This window comes from Vulpes lagopus, chromosome 14 (assembly GCF_018345385.1).
Source record: "Vulpes lagopus strain Blue_001 chromosome 14, ASM1834538v1, whole genome shotgun sequence".
NCBI lineage: Eukaryota > Metazoa > Chordata > Mammalia > Carnivora > Canidae > Vulpes > Vulpes lagopus.
Genome location: NC_054837.1, coordinates 16,862,840 through 16,879,199, shown reverse-complemented (window position 1 = coordinate 16,879,199; position 16,360 = coordinate 16,862,840). Strand labels below are relative to the sequence as shown.

At 41.4% G+C, this 16,360-nt stretch overlaps 1 protein-coding gene across 1 annotated transcript in view; it reads left to right on the top strand.

Annotated features, from left to right (window-relative positions):
* Positions 1-16,360, top strand: part of SEZ6L (seizure related 6 homolog like) — a 188,376-nt gene that overhangs the window by 25,305 nt on the left and 146,711 nt on the right. The window lies entirely within an intron of this gene.

Here is a 16,360-nt window from a genome sequence, read left to right as displayed (position 1 = left end):
TAACCTTTTATGTAAAAAAAAAAAATCTGAATATTGTCTATATATGCCATGCCCCTGAATGGATGCTGGAGATACAGTTGGGAGCAAATAGATGGTATGGTCTCTGTCCTCTGTCCTCATGAAGTTCAGCCTTTCAAAGGAGAAAGACAAATTAAAAGCATATTTTATATGTATTTATACATAGGTATGTAATTATTATTTATTATCTATGTTATTGTATAATATATGCATACATGTATTATGTATTATATATGTATATGTGTTTACATATGTATATATAATTACAAATAGAGATAATAATTCTGTGAAGGCATCAACCAGGGTGCTGAGATCAGGGAATCAGATGGTCAGTGAGAGAAAACCTCTTTAACAAAGTGACCTTTCAGCTAAGATAGATGAGTAGGGGTTTGTCAGGCTAGAGGCAAAGGAAACAGTGTGTGCAAAGGCCCTGAGGCAAACATGAGCTTGTCCTGTTTGAGTTAGAATCAAGCCACGGTGACTGAGACATGGTAAATAAGAGTAGGCATGGTCAGAAATGAAAAGAGAGAAGTAGCCAGGATGTGAAACACACAGGGCCTTGCAGTAAGTGTTTGGAGGCAATCTGAGAACAACAGGAGGGAATCCACTGAGAGATGTTAAGCAAAGAAGAGAGTGAGTTTCTTTTTTGAAATCTCACTTTGGCTACTGGGTGGAGAATGAACCGTCAGGGAAGACCAGCTGGGAAGCTATTTTAGTCAACTAGGGACAGGTTCAAGGTCTATTTTAAAATTAAAGTCAATAGATGTGTTGATGAATAAAGGAGAGAAAACAGAATTAAGGATGTCTCCGGGATTACTGCTTGAGTGACTGGTGAATCAGGTGGTACCATTTACTGAGATGGGGAAGATTTTGGAGACTGAATTGAGATTAGCTCTAGGGCTCTTGTCACACTAACATTGAATGGAATATATCCATCAGCAGCAACACAGTGTCCCTAGCATGTGGATGCATCTTCTATACTGATATATTTAGATGGGTGCGTAAAGATAGCTGTAGGTATAGAGACACTTCTTCCCACACATCGACTCAAGCTCTTTCTATTACATCCTCTCATTTATTCCCTTCAAAGCACTTATGACAAACAGAATTATCTTGTTTATTTCTTTTCATAGAAGTACCATCTATCTCTTCAACTAGAATGTAAGGTTGGTGAGGGTGGAACATTTGATTCTCTTGTTTGTTGTTGGTTGCCAGTGCCTACTGCTGGGTCTGGCACATAGTAGGTGCTCCATACACTCCTGTTGAAACTGTAAGTATGTATGTGAACATGGCGATGTATGCATTTTTTTAAGCAAGCTCTATGCCCAATGTGAAACTCAAACTCATGAACCCAAATCAAGAGTGGCATGCTCTACCGGACTAAACCAGCCAGGCGCCCCACCCTGGTGATGTGTACATTTAACTTCTATGGTTTGCCAAAGGGTCCCATTTCATATCACTTACATGGCCAAATGGATTCTCAATAGGTTCTCTCTATAGGTTGAAGAGAGCCTGAGGCTGGTCTTACTAGGCAAGCTGCACATGGCTGCATATGCTGTCCTCCTTCCCAGGACGACAGCACTATAGTTCTGGTGAGGAGAGAACCAGGAGGGGTCCTGATGTAGGGACAAATGAATGTCATGAGCTTTCTGTTATGGAAATGGGGTGGTTGGTGGCCTTCCAGGAAGACTTGACAATGTCAATTGACTGCAGGAAGAGTTAATAACTACTCCCAGCCCAGCCAACTGGGCTCAGTTGCTAAGCAACTGCCTCCCCAGAGTTATATAATATGTAAGAGAAACACTTTTTTTTTTTTCAAATGGAACACAGGCTTTCCAGGGGGACAGGGGCTTTTCACTTGATGTTTCTGATCTGCAGTTGACTTGGGTGAGTGAAACATGAGCATAGCCTTGAGGTATCTTTCAAGCCACCCTGACCAAAGAGAATGCCTTCATCCAAAAAGGAATGAATTTGGAGAGAGGGATCAAAAGGTGATCTGTGCAGTTCTTTACTCACATGGAATTCCTGGGAAACTCTGGCACAGGCCAGTCTGCCTCTGGATTCTCCTAAGGGCGTTGGTGGCATCAGATCTTGCTGAAGATTTGACCAAACTTAGAGGTGGATTTGGCTAAGAGGAAGAAGCTACTGGTCTACCTGGAATTTCATTAGTTCATGGAATTATCCATATCTTTGGTCTTTAAGACTACAATTATGGGTCAAATAAATGAATAAATGACATTTTCAAAAATCACAATGCAGTTTTAGAGGAGCAGAGGGGTTCAGGAGTGAATCACAAGCTTTGAAGCCAGCGGAACTTAGTTCAAGTCTGGGCTCCAGATTACTTACTCACTCTGAGCCTCAGTTTTCTCATCTGTAAAATGGAGGTGATAACGATGATAATAATAAAACCAGTCCTAAGTGCTTTGCAGGGCTGTGGCCAAGATCGAATGAGATCATATATATGAAAATGCTCCAGGAAGCCCATGAATTATGCTAAGTCTGTAACTTAGCTTCAGAGGGTTCCACTGGAAGGTCATGGCATGGATGCTAATGGCAGGAGCGCATGTATGCAGAAATGATGGAGGGAAAAAAATGAAATAAAATCAAGAAGGGATCACAAGGTGAGAGCAAGTCATCATGAAGGTGTAACTGAATTTGCATGATAAGACTGTCTGATTTGCCTGGTGGGCAAATCAGGAAATGGTTTCTGGAAACTTCCCACTCGATGCCTTGAATGCAATGCTTCTCAACTACTCAAGGAACTGAGGAAACTTTAAAATGAGGAGATGCCAAGACTCTACTCCAGACCAGTGGAGCCAGAATCCATGCTGGTGGATTATGAAACATTTATTTTTTTAACTTTCCAGATGACTCCATAGAATATTTATGGAGTTCTTTACTACATGCCAGGCACCATACTAAGGATTTTGCATTTAGTATCTCAATTCATCTTCACAAGAATCTTGTGAGATGAATACAATCACCTCCACTTTATAAATGAAGAAAAAGGCACAGAGAAGCTAAGTAACTTGTCCAAGGCCACACAGATACTAGCAGAATAGGACCTCAGTTCTAGCTCCAAAATCCTACTCTTAACTATCCCAACAGATAGCTTCCCCAGACACATTGAAGATGTGATTTAAAGCATAATAATTCCATTTACTCACACATTTTCAGAATCTTATTATGGGGTAAAACAAGATTTACCTTTGCAGACTATGGTAGTTATTCATAATATTAGTCAATCACTGAGAGAGACAGATCAAAATGTAATTGTTGCTTAACCAAGGTGGAAGTCAGTTTCTCTGCCAGAGTGGATAGTCCAAAGCTAACAAGCCAGATATGGAACCACTGGGAACCCCAGGCTGCTTCTAACTCATTGCCCTGACATTCTCAATATGTGGCTTCCTTCACATCACCCAATATGTGGCTGTTCCAGCTCCAGGCATCTTACCCACCTTGCAGCCAATGAGAATGGATAAAAGAGAGTGGCAGGTGCTTCTTTCTGAGAGCATTCTTGGGGAGTCATGTCTGTCATCTCCCATCGGCCAGAACACAGCCACCTGGCCACAATCGACTGCAAGAAAGGTTGAGAATTGTAGTATGTCCTAAGTGGCCATGTCTCCAGCCAAAACATGGAAATTTTATTATGAAAGGAAAGAAAATAGAAAATCTCTTGGGGGCAATCTGCCATCTCAGCTTCCCAGGTTCTAGGGGAGTTATTTACATGAAAGTTGGGAGACAAGGGGGTGATCAGAAAGTTACTAGAATGTTTCACAAGTCTAAACTACCAAGGATGACATGTTAGAGGTTGTCAGCTCTGGATAGGCCTTAAAATAAAGCTTGTCTGACCATTGGGAAAACGAGAAGATTGGTTTTTCGAGAATAGAAAATGTTGGCGCAACTCACTGGCACATTAGCAATGGAGAAAATCAACCCATAACCAATCACCAACCAACCTTTGGCACCAATGACTGTGATACAAAAATGAAGACTCAGGGGTACCCAGGTGGCCCAGAAAGTTTGGTGTCTGATTCTTGGCTTTGGCTCAGGTAGTGATCTCAGGGTTGTGGGATCGAGCCCTACCTACATCAGGCTCTGCACTCAGCAGGGAGTCTGGTTGAGATTCTCTCTCCTCTCCCCCAACCCCTCCCACTAATGCTCTCTCTCTCTGTCTCTGTCTCTCTCTCTTTCTCAAATAAATAAATAAATAATTTTTAAAAAAAAATGAAGACACAGAACCTGCTCCCAGCTCTCAAGTTCCCTGGCACCTGGTGCTGAGTGGAGACAGTGCATAGCCCCTGACATCCGGCTAGTGTTCCCCTTCTGGGGTAATCTCAAGCCAGCTCTCTCTAGAACAGACAGCCTGGGAGGGAGGGGGATGTCTGGGAAGGGATTTAACTTGTGTCTATTCATCCGAGAGGAAACCCACAGTTGGATGACGTTGGGAGCCACTTTATACAAAATGATAACTTAAGGGAAAGGCAAAAGCAATCTCTTTAATTACATTGGTTTGATTTGTCTACCTGATGCTTTTGGGGAGAGGTTAATTTAATTGATGCTTTCATATGTGCAGTCTCATTTCCTCTGGTTGTTTCCAAAACATATTTATGCGGCAAAATTTAAGCAAAGAGAGGTACATCCAAGGGCCCGAGGCAAGGATTAATTCCAAACTGTCAGTCCAGCTTTTTAGCAGTTTGGTGAATTCCCTTTTGCTAATTTGTTCTCTCAGCAAATGGATGGAGCTCTCTTTTAGCACGCCAAGTTTGGAAGCTATTGTAGCTTCAGCCCCACGGGTCTTTAGACTTAACTGAACCAACAAAGAGAAGGCAGGCGAGCTAGCATCTCTAGGGCATTTCTTATGGCCTGTTGAACCTGCCCCTTTCCCTATGTTCCCACTTGACATCTATGCTTAACCCCGAGCCACGTCCCAACCCAACCCTTAATGTGGATGGACTCCTTGAAATCTCACAACAGCCCTGTGAGCTTGGGACTGGTGTTACTGTTCCCATTTTACAGATGGGGAACTGAGTCTCTGCAGTTAAGTTACTTAGCAAGATTGGTTAGCAAAAATAACCCCTAGCACCTATAGGAAGTGGTAGCCTGAGACTGGAACACGGTAGGCCCCCAAAACTTGCTGACTCCCCCTCCTTCCTTCTCCCTGCCTCAAACCTCCTCCTCCTAAAGTATGTATTTTCTTTAAACTCCTTTATTCTAGTATTAAAATTTGGATATGTGTGTGTGCATGTGTGTGTTTGTATGTGTGCGTGTGTGTGTGTGTGTGTGTGTGTGTGTGTGTGTGTTTATGTGGATCTGATCCATCCTTTCAATAATGTGTTTTGAGCTCTATGAGCCAGGCTTGGTGGCTGGTGCTGGACGCACAGCCTCTACCTTTCTAGGGCTCACTGCCTAATGGGAAGGAAGGGTCCTCCCTCTTCTTCCACCCTATCAAAGGTCAGTGGTCAGGGCTGGTGCTGTCCTATCAGCCACTGCCTTCCCAGGGTCACCTTACTTGGCCAGAATCTCACTGTGCCTGGATGACTTCCATGTTCTGTTTTAGAAGGGGTGGAGGGAGATGAGGAAGGCAGTATGGTGCCTTGGGCACAGCACAGCCTTTGGGTTCCATTCATATGACTCTGAAAGCCAGCGTGGCTCTGGACTTCCGGGTGCCCTCAGCCTCCCCAGCCTCCAGCCAGTTGCTGGATTTGTCTTTCTAAAGGACCTCTCTGATCATCTCTGTCCTGTGATTAAACAGATTCTGTGCTCCTGTCAGAGCGCAGCCTTCCCAGCTTCCATCCTGCCGCCTAAGGAACACATCTTAGCTCATGTTTACGACGTCTCTCTGTTTGAACCAAATTGGGCTGCTCACCGTCTCCCAAACACACTCCCTACATCCCAGCCTTTGTTCAAGCTGCACTCGGCCCAGCTTACCTGCCCCAGACAAGACCCCCACCCAGAATCTGAGCCCAATCCAAATGCTGCCAAACCTCCTCTGGTCCCAGCAGATAGATGCAGAGCTCTCCTTGAGGCCCATGGCTCCTTGCGCCTCTTTTTATACCTTCTCTGGGTTTCACTCCCTGACAGGCCTGTCTTTTCACCCTGATGACCTGGAAGCTCTTCCAGAGATGAGAGTGTGTTTTCTTCAGCCATGAGCCCAAGCCCCTGGCAGAGTGCCTGACACACAGTAGGCACTTAATACAAGTCAGCACAATGTCTCTGGAGGTGGCAATGGAGCATAAACGCTCAGGCTTTGGCCCCGATTGCCTGTATTTAAAGCCCATTCCACCAGCATTTGTGACAGCTACCTTAATGTCTCAGTTTCTTCATCTCAAAAATGGGGATAAGATAACAGTATCTGTCTGCCCCACAGGATTGTTGACAACAGTTAAGTGAGATAATGCATCCAAGGCATTTTCACAGGCATGGCCCAGAAGAGGAGCTCAACAAATGGTTCTTACTGTTTTTTTTTTTCCTTCTCTTTCCTCTGCTTCTTCTCCCTCTCCTTCTTCTTCTCCTCTCCCTCCTCCTCCTTCTTTTTCTCCTTCTCCTCCTCCTCTTTTTCTTTTTTTTTTTTTTTTTTTTTTTTTAAATTGTCAACTGATGGCCTTAACACTGGAATAGAGATGATATAGGAAAGAGACAATGAATTTATTTTTATTTTTTTTAAATTTTTATTTATTTATGATAGTCAGAGAGAGAGAGAGAGAGAGAGAGGCAGAGACACAGGCAGACGGAGAAGCAGGCTCCATGCACCGGGAGCCTGACATGGGATTCGATCCCGGGTCTCCAGGATCGCGCCCTGGGCCAAAGGCAGGCGCCAAACCGCTGCGCCACCCAGGGATCCCTCCTCTTTTTCCTCATAAGCTGAGAAGCCCAATCTTCTATCTTCCCTCATACCTGTGTCTATATCCACACATACCCCTTGAAACAAATGGTTAAATTTCTGATTCGTGTACAAGCAGAATCTATTGCTAGGTGATCCCATGAAGGGAATGGAAAGGTCACTCCCCCAACTTCCTTAGCCAATATGGTACAGCTGAACAGGCACAGAGGTCCTCATAGGTTTCCATAAATTCACAATGGCACATTCTTTAATAGACAGTGAAGGAGGCATGGGCTGTCTCAGGAATGTTCCTAACCTTTGAGATTGATGGATGAGAAAGCTGCCCAGCCTCCTCCCCAAAACTCCCTCGAGGCCACTGTCAGACACACAATCCTGAGCCAGAGGGACAAGGAGGTGACAGGGGTTAACTCTGATATTCTTCTGCCAGTAAACAATTCATCAATTTTATGTCTTACTTTTTTCTGATGAGGTTAGTGGTGGAGGAGAGGGAGAGTTTAATGATGGTGTGGGCGGAAGGGCAGATCTGCTCTTCAATCACAGCCACACAAAAATAGAGCAGACCTTTAGACAAATGATCAGCCCCTGGATGATTTAGAATATTTTCCAGTAACTGTGTTATGAAGCCTGCATGCAACACATCATTAATCATCATTAATTAACATTTAATAGAAATAATAAAAAAAGAACCCTGGGATACAATAATTTTCCTTAATTGTAATACTTGTACAGCACCATGTAATTCTCAAGTTTGTAGCAAAGTTTCTTTTATGTACCACTTTTGTGTTTCTATCCCAAATAGCAGAGGACAGATGGATCACCACAGTTCACCCTAGCAGAGCAATTCCTAGAGGTATCCTGGTCAGAAGCAGCTTAGCATCGAAACTGCCTGCAACTTAGGGCCACTGCCCTTGTGACTGATTGGTTTATGAATAGTCAAGGTGTCAGTGTCTTGATCATCCCTCTAGGATCTACAACACTGTAAGGGTACATAAGCATTCTCCCACAGACATCTGCTGAAGGAGTAAATGAAGCTGGCCATCACAACTTGCTCTCTCTCATCTCCCTACTGTGCATCTTTGCCTGGAATGCCCTTTTCCATCATGCATCTTCAGCTGTGTGGCCTTTCCTTCCATCTCTGAGAAGCCTTCCCAGGAAGTTTCCAGATCCAGTTAGGTGAGACCTTATGCCCTCTCAGCTTCAGATGTTTCCCTTCATGGATAGCAGCAATGATGAATGTTGTGTTTGTTGACTTTTATGTCCATCCTTCCTACCAGTCCCCAAGCTCCTTGAGGTGAGGGCTGTTTCTCATTCTTCTCTTTGCCAAGCAGTAGACATATAGAAAGTGTTGGTACGGCCTCTTGCATGGATGAGTCAAATCACTTATTTTTGTCCTCTATCACATTTCTTCCCTCTCTGGGACTAGTTACCCTAAGTAAAACAAGGATATAATAATCACAGGAACACTTACTAAACACATATTATATGCCAGGAAGCACTTTACCATTTAAACCTTACAGCAACACTAGGATATAGATACTTTATGATCCCTATGCTATGATAGGAAAATGAGTTTCAGAGAGGTATGAGAACTTGACCAGGGTCCCGCAGCTAGCCAGGATTAGAACGTAGGTATGTTTCGCTCAAGAGCTCAGGACCAGGACCCTCATGGCATCCTGCCTGCCCTGCCCTCAAATGAGGGCCAGACTAAGCTATCTTGAAGTTCCCTGCATGATGTAGACTCAAGATCTGAAGAGTAATAGGAGTGAAGAGAGAGAAAGCGTAAAATGATATTTCAACTTCTCTTTCTGACTATTTGGCAAGAAGGGTGTTACCGCCAGGCTTTGAATAGAGAAAAAAATTCCAAGGTGCCTCCCCAAATATTCCAAATGTTAAGAAATCTTAATTCTAGAACCCACTCTGCAAATCCTCATATACTCACACCCTCTGTGGCCTTGGGGGCATATTTTCAGCCCTATTTCTCATTGCCTTTCCATCTGCTGCATAAAGATTTGATTAGATAAAGTTGTTCAACACATATGTATTGAGTACTTGCTATGTACATGCACTGGACTCACAGCAGGACACAATACAGACATGGTCCCTCTTGGCACCTTTAATCTGCATGGGGAGTCAACTGTGATATACATGATTATACACATTATCATTAGCTACCACTGTGACAAGAACACGGAGCTGGAAAGAACCAGACAGAGGACTCTAAAATCTTTTTTTTATTATTTAAAGATGTTTATTTATTTATTTGAGAGAGAGAAAGCACATGCATGTGCACACCAGTGAGGAGAGGGGCAGAGAGAGAGAATCTCAAGTAGACTCCCCACTGACTGAGGAACCTGATGTGGGACTGGATCTCACAATCCTGAGATCATGACCTGAACCAAAGGCAGTTGCTTAACTGACTGAGCCACCCAGGCACCCCCAGAGGACTCTAAATTCTATTCTAAGCATTTTACATGAACTAACTAAATTAACACATCATAGTAAGTTATGAAGTAGATGCTATTAATACCATCCCCATTGTACAGATGGGGAAACTGAGGCTCTCAGAGGTTAAGGAATTTACCCAAGGTCACACAGCTGCTAAGTGACATAACCAAAACCCAGGCAGTCTGGCTCCAGAGACTATGGTCTCAACCACTTGGGTGTATTGCTTTGAGGGCATCTAAAACAGGCATCTGATTCAGTCTGGGAGTTGGGAAAGGCTTCCTTGGGGAACTGTGTTTCTGCTGAGAGTAAAAGATGTGAACTAATTTAGTAGATAGAGAGCATGCAAAAGAATGTTCTGTCAGAGGGAACAGTATATGAGAAGGCTTCAGGCAGAATGAGACTCAAGTATGCCAGAGACAGGAGCAGAGATGCTCTAATAAGCTATGGTTTCCAGGGCCCTACCTTCTGGATCCACTTTCTGGGTCTTCTGATGGTTTTCTCAAGAAGCTTCACAGAAGTCTGTGCTGTGGTTCTGTGCACTGCCCCTGCCCAGCTCCAAACCACCCTTTCTGATGAAAGACCCCACTTCAAATCGGTAAAACGCATGACAACCAATGGACTTGCCAAGAGGAAAAACCCGTGTCCTATAACCAAGAGATAGCTGAGAACCACCAGACTTGATTCCCTTGCACCCTTGTTTCTCTCCTCATTATGCTTTTCACTGATATAATTAGCAAAGCAATCTTAATATCAGGTCTAAAGAGAGTTGAAACTCCATTTATTCGGTGGATTTCAGTGCCTCTCCTACTCAAGGGTGTTAATGGCTATCTTTCACACATGCTACCCACGTCAACACTACCTACCACTGCTTATCTGGCATTCAGGGCCCTTCTGAGTCTGGCTGCTCTTTGTCCTTAAAGATCATCTTCAATGATTTCCATTCACCAGGATGGTCTTCTTGTTGCGGTAAATAGGCACCAGTTGTTACTTGTGGGGAATTTCTCCCCTGAGATGTATCCCTTACTCCTCTACTCCCTTTTTAAGATTGAACTCCCACTTGGCTTTCTTCCTGAAGTCCTCCCTGATTGCTTATCCCACAGACACTGCCTCAATTCACTCTCGCACTCTTTCTAACTACACCCTGTCTGTAATTCTTCTTTCCCAAAACCACTGTTTCTCAAAGTGTGAGTCCTGGATCATCTACATCTGAATAACCTGGGGGCACCTATTAAAAATGTGGTTTCTGGTTCCACACCCTAGTCTCTCTGCACCAGAACCTGTGGAGGCTGGGTGGGGTGGGATGGAGGAACCTGGAATTTTAACAACTCTTCTAAACCAATCACACTGATGTTTAAGAACCACTGCTCTAACCAAATAGCTTTCTTCTTGAATTAATTTTAATTCTCTGGAGAGTCCTTTCAGAAATCAATTTAGCAGAATCTCGTCCTCCTCAAGAGAATGAATCAAGCTTTCTTTATTTTCAAGCATTTGTCAGTGACTGGTTATTATTCTCTGGAATGATTTGAGGCTCCAGCCTCTCTTCTCCACCCTCACAGACACTACCCTTTCCAGGCCACTGTCTGCATTCACAGGGATTATTATCCCAGAACTTTCAAACTCCTCAGGCCTCCAGTTTATGCTTCTGTAATGCATCCTGTGCCATCCTGCTGAAGTGTCTTCCCCCAGAAAAGCCTGTAATGTGTCACTCTCTTCTGTGATCTCTCCTATAGAATGAGTTTTCTAACCCTCCCTTACACAAATATGACCCCTCACAGCTTGGGCATAGGATTAATTTCCAGCTTTATTCCCACCACCACTCCAACCAATGTTCTTCCACATAAGTCTTGGCAAATGCTCTTACTACTATCTGGAATAGCTCCGCCCACATAGAAAACTACTCTTCACCCTTCAGAACCCAACCCAAAGTGTTCCTCCTCTGAGAAAATCTCCAGAACCACTTTATTTTCCCTCAATTCTTACCCCAAGACAGAGATTCTAGCTCTTTTCTCTGGAGTCCAGCATAGCATGTAGTTTTTAAAACATTTAGTTGACTGGTCTCTGTATGCCAGATAATTTGTGCCCTTTACATGCATTATCATGCGTAACTTTCCAAAAATCCTATATAGTAGGTACCATGTTATCTCTCATTTTGAAAATGAGGAAACTAAAGCTCAGGTAAAGTCACTTGTCCAAAATTACACAGCCAATAAGATGTAGTCGAGATGCAAAGCTATAGCTATCTGACTAACAGTAAGCTGCCACCAATAACATGCAAAAACTCAAAAACCCAGAAAAGACAGGCTGACCATTGTCTATGTCAAGACATTGAGATGGTCCAGCCATCCATACTGTATATTGCATTGTCTACATGGGTAAATGAGAATAATCAGAGTATTCTAGGAAATAGAGAACAGCATCCATTTGAGGTCCTGTCACATAAACTAGAAAAATTCATTTTAAGCTAAGCTATCAAAGAAAGGTGGAAGAACCCAGAGAAACCAAGCCGTCTCTTTGCAAACAGAAAATTGAAAATGGCATTGAAGCATTGGACTTAAAACTAATCTTCTATGCCTTATGAACCCACAGTAATTTATTTTGAAAGCTCCAGGGACAATTTAATCCTAGGAAGAATCTCTGGAATAATCCAGCATTTTTTGAATCCTGACAACCCTTCTTAATGCATCTAAAATTTTGTTTAAATAAAAAAGCATAAATTTCAATATTAGTTGTATGAGGAGTTGGCATATAGGGTCAGCCTTGCTGAAGATAGATGGTGGAGCAGGTATTTTCTCTTATGGCATCCTTTTCCTATTGTTTTTACAAATTATTTGCATCTTATAATTGTTATGAATAATGGGGAAGCAGGGGCAATGCAGTGCTCTATTCCTCTTTCTATGACACCTCAAAACTTGGTAACCATCCTAGGGGCAAAATGCTGTAGAATTATTTTAAACTTTGTAGTCAGACCTAAAATCTTGGTTCTATCAACTATTAACTTCATTACCATAGGCAATATGCTTAATCTTCATAACCCTTCAATTTCTTCATCACAGTGAAATTGATATTTATCTCACAAAGTTGTTATTAAGATCAGATGAAATATGCAGGGAAGGAACATAACATGTAATAGGTCCTCAGTAAATGGTAATCATCATATTTACATTTAATATATATGTAAATATGAGTGGATTTAAATCTTCCATCTTAGTTTTCTTTGTTTGCTCTGTTTATTCTCTTGTTCCTCTTTTCTAGCATTCTTTTTAATTACCTTAATTGTTTTATAATTATATTTTATTTTTTTGGTATTTTAGCAGTATGTCATTGCTTTTGTTTTTAGTTTTCTAGAGGTTATGACATAGAACCTTACTTTTCATTAGAATTAACATTGTACCATTTCATGTAAAATTTAGCGAGCTTTCAGCCATTGACCATTGCACTGACCCCTTCAAACACCATCCTTTATGCTCTAGTTGTCATGTGTATAGTGTAGTGTCACATACACTATAATCTCACAAGACAGTTTTATATTTGTTTTAAATGATCATATATACCTTTTAAAATTAAGAGATAAAGTTAGTTTTTATATTTACTTAAATATTGGCTATTTCCAGTGCTCTTATTTTCTTCCTGAAAAAAAAGTTTCTTCCTTTTCTTTAGTTCATCTTATATCAATTCCCTTCAGCCTGAAGAACTTCTTTTAGTTCTACAGGGTAATGAATCTTCATAGTTTACTTTTATCTGAAAATACCTATATTTCACCTTTATTTTCATCTATTTATTTTTTTGAGAAAGACTGAGAGGAGGAGTAGAGGGGTGGAGAGAGAGAGAGAGAATCTTAAAAAGACTCCAGGCCCAGCACAGAGCCTGACACAGGGCTTGATCTCACCACCCTGAGATCATGACCTGAGCCGAAATTAAGAGTTGGACAGTTAACCAACTGAGCCACCCAGATGACCTTATTTCACCTTTATTCTTGAAGGATATTTTAGCTTGATATAGAATTCTAGTTTTAAAAGTTTTTTTTTCTCTTTTAGCACTTTTATAATATTAGTCCGTTGACTTCTGACCTCCATAATTTATGATGAGAAATCCACAAAATTCCAAATTATCATAACCCTGTAGAGAATCTGTTTATTTTCTTTGGATACTTTCAAATTACTCTCTTTCTCTTTGATTTTTAGTAGATTGATTATGATGTGTCTTAACATAATTCTCTTCATATTTATACTATTTGGAGTTTGCTGAGCTCCTTGAATCTGTCAATGTATGCTTCATTTGAGACATTTTTAGCCATAATATATTTCAATCTATTTTCTACCTTATATTCTCTTTCCTCTCCACTTCTGTGACTCCAGTTACATGTATATTACACTTTTTGATATCCCATGAATCACTAAACTCTTTTTCCTTCCTCTTACTCAGATTGCATAATTTGTTAGTCTACAAGTTTAACTTTTTCCACCGTCATCTCCATTTTGCTTAGCTAACTTGGTGAACTTTTTTAAAAAGATTTACTTATTTGTTTTAGGGGGAACAGGTGGAGGGAAAGAATCTCAAGCAGATTTCCTGCTGGGTGGGGCCAATGTGGGGCTTCATCTGATATCATGACCTGGGCTGAAATCAAGAATTGGACATTCAACTGACTAAGCCACCCAGGCACCCCCAGTGAATTTTTTTTAAGAAATTTTAAGTTTTATTTAAGTAAACTCTACACCCAATATGGGGCTAGAACTCATGACTACAAGATTAAGAATCTCATGCTCCTCTGACTGAGGCAGCCAGGTGCCTCATTCAGTGAATTTTTAATTTTAGATATGTTTTCTATTCTAGAATTTCTATTTTTTATAGTTTCTATTTCTTTACTGCTACCTCTTTTCATTTATTGTGACTATATTTTCTTTTAGTTCATTGAACTTAGTTACAGCAGCTGCCTTAAAATCCATGTCCCTTACCTTCAACATTGAAGTCATCTTGTGTTGAGTCTAAGTTGATTGTCTTTTTTTTTCTGAGCTTGTGTCAAATTTTCCTGATTTTTTTTTTTTTGTATGTCAAGGAATTTGAGGCTATATCCTGGATGCTGTTACATTGTGGAAACTTTGGATTTTGTTATCTTCCTCTGAAGAATATTGATGTTTTTGTTTTAGTTGGTAATTTATTTGGTTGGACTCAAACTAAACTATATTTTATACAAAAATTCAAATCTCAGTTCAATTCTTCTGTCTTTAACCGAACTATTTATTGTCATATGTGTGAAGTTCCTATCATATGTGTGAAACTCAGAGATCAGAAAAATATTTTGGCAGTTAATAATTTGAAGCTCCTATCTCTTTCCCTTCAGGGATTTTTCCCTTATTTTTTAGCTATGATAGCCCCAAACATTGTCTTCTGGTTCTTCAGGCCAGAAAGACTATGAGTTTCTCTTGGAATTTTGGCTTCCCCAAGCAGCACTGACTTCAGCCTGATCTAAAGCTAAAAACCACAAAAACAAATAGTTCATCCCACGCCATTAACTTCTTCCAAGTTTTGACTGTTTTACAAAGTCTGCCTATTTTTGTTCACCTTCCAGTGCCCTCAGAGTTAAGAGCTATTATCTATAGGAGAGCCAGAACCATCCATCATCATCATATTATTACATTCTTGAAGGGTTTATAGTTTTTGATCTCTGAAGAAACATTCTTGGCATCTGAGTCTGGTTTTACAAGATTTAAAGAAGAGTACTGTGCATCAGGCATGGTAACAGGTTTTGTGTGCATGTGAGAGAGAGGGAAAGAGATATTTATAACTCACAATCTTTGAGATTGGTACTTTTGTCTCTATTTAAAGATGAGTAAAACCACCTACGCTGGAAATTTGGGTGAACTGAATCCCAACCTGATCCAGGGAAGGACTGAGTGGGTTTCTGAAAGGATGCCTGGGCATTCTTTACTATAATCACTTTGTCAGTGAAGGCCAAATAAACATCCCACGTGTGCAGCAATGGTCCAGGTAACTGAAATGATTATTGGTCGTGCTTGTTGGGAGGATGGGAGTTGAGGTGTTCACTTCCTCAATTGACCAAATTATTGCTTCACTTTGAATTGCCTTGTCTGTGAACTATCCCAGAGGATGCTCCATATAGAGAAGTCACATCTTAGATCCATCATTGAGACACTAAAATCAGCTCATAAGGTAAAAATCACATAGCAAAGAATCATTGTAGAGAACCACACACCTTCTCTCTATCAGCGCAGTATGGGCCAGATTTTAACCCAGTCTTGCAACAGATTGTCATTTCTTCATTTGGTAAAATAGTTAATATATTAGTTAGGACAAGTAATGTTAGCAGCTATAATAAGCCCCAAATCACAATGATCTAGAGCAGTAAAATTTCTATCTTATTCCTAAGATGTCCATCACAGACATTCCCATTCACCAGGCAACCTTCCTCATGGCTATCAAGCATGTAAATTCCTTGTCTATGGAGACCCTACTGAGAGCTCTGGGGCTTAGGGTTCTTTGATGGGCACTCAGCATCCATGTGGAAGATAGGTAAAGAGCAAATATGGAGGATCACATGGGGAATTTTCATGTACTGGGCCTGGAAGCAACACAGTCATGGGCAGAACTGAGTCCATGTACCTCACCAGCAAGGCTGGGATATGTAGTCTAGCTTTGTGCCCAGGAGGAAAAGGAAATGAGTTATAGTGAAGGCCAAGAAGGCTCCACCACACCTGTCTTACACCATGATCTACATCCCCTCAGTGGAGCAAGATGTACCCACTTTGAGGCATATGAGAAGACCCAGACTAAGTGAAGAAGCAGTAAATATTTGTGGCCTATTGCTTGGTAGATAACCATCTGGTAGAATGTTAAGCCAAATCCCCAAATTATTTAACTTTCTTTTTTCTCTTATCTGAGCTTGTGCAGTGAATGCATGTAACTTAAATGTGCATCTGATGGGACTCAGCTAGGTACCTCTTATCCATTCTGCTGCACAGGGCCTGTGGGGTAAAGGATGCTTGAGTAGATGTTTACAGAATAAAGAAGTGGATGGAAGAGGATCAGGAAGGAAGG